This window comes from Austrofundulus limnaeus, unplaced genomic scaffold (assembly GCF_001266775.1).
Source record: "Austrofundulus limnaeus strain Quisiro unplaced genomic scaffold, Austrofundulus_limnaeus-1.0 Scaffold71, whole genome shotgun sequence".
In the NCBI taxonomy this organism is placed as follows: domain Eukaryota; kingdom Metazoa; phylum Chordata; class Actinopteri; order Cyprinodontiformes; family Rivulidae; genus Austrofundulus; species Austrofundulus limnaeus.
Window position 1 is genome coordinate 942,854 of NW_013952473.1, and position 1,199 is coordinate 944,052.

The window sequence follows — 1,199 nt, forward strand, 5'->3', positions numbered from 1 at the left end:
AGTCTGACTTGTGCTGGGAGTCTGAAGTGTACAGTGTGAACAGGAATGGTGAGAGTACAGTTCCCTGTGGTGCTTCTGTGCTGCTGACCACATGATTAGACACACAGTCCTTCAGTCTCACAAACTGTGGTCTGTTTGTCAGGTAGTCTTTGATCCAGGCGATTGTTGAGGCCTCCACTGGAGTCTTCTGGAGTTTCAGACAAAGCAACTCAGGCTGAATTGTGTTAAAAGCACTGGAGAAATCAAGGAGCATAATACTCACAGTGCTGCCTGCTTTGTCCAGATGACAGTGGGTTTGTTGAAGCAGGTGTATGATGGCGTCGTCAACTCCAACTCCACGGCGATAAGCAAACTGCATGGGGTCCTGATGTGTGCTTGTTTGCTTACTCAGGTGGGTCAACAGGACTCTCTCTAGGACCTTCATGATGCGGGATGCCAAGGCAACAGGTCTATAGTCAATGAGGGCTGATGGGTGAGTTTTTTTTGGTACTGGAACCAGACAGGATATCTTCCACAACACTGGCACCTTCTCCTGGGTCAAGCTAAGGTTGAGGAGGTGTTGCAGAATCCCACAGAGCTGGTCTGCACAGGCCTTCAGGACTCTGGGGCTGACACCATCTGGACCTGCAGCCTTGTTCTGGTTCAGTCTCTCTAGCTGCCTCTTCACCTGACTTGTAGATACAGAAACATGGGAGGGGGAGGAAAAGGGAGCAGCAGCATATCCTGATTTAGTTTAAGACAAACTTGTGGATGTAGAAGAAAAGTCCATGACTGAGGTTGAAGATAAAACATCTGAGGTTTGACAGGAAAGCTKTGGGTCAAAGGAGGGTGAGATGTTTGTTTGGCTGGGGGCAGGAGAGGAGGATGATGAGCTTGTTCCTGAGCTGAACCTGTTGATGAATGTGTTCAGCTCATTTGCTCGGTCCAGACTTCCATCCATCCGATTCTCCTTTTGCTTGAAACCTGTGATCTTCTTCATCCCAACCACACATCTCTGATATTGTTCCTTTTCAGTTTACTCTCCAGCTTCCTTCTATAAACCTCCTTGCTGTCTCTGATCTTGACTTTGAGCTGCTTCTGTATACTCCTCAATAACTCCCTGTCTCGATCCCTAAAGGCTCTTTTTTCTTGTTTAACAGTTCCTTCAACTCACTGTTGATCCAGGGTTTTTTATTAGTGAAGCATCTCACTGTTCTGCT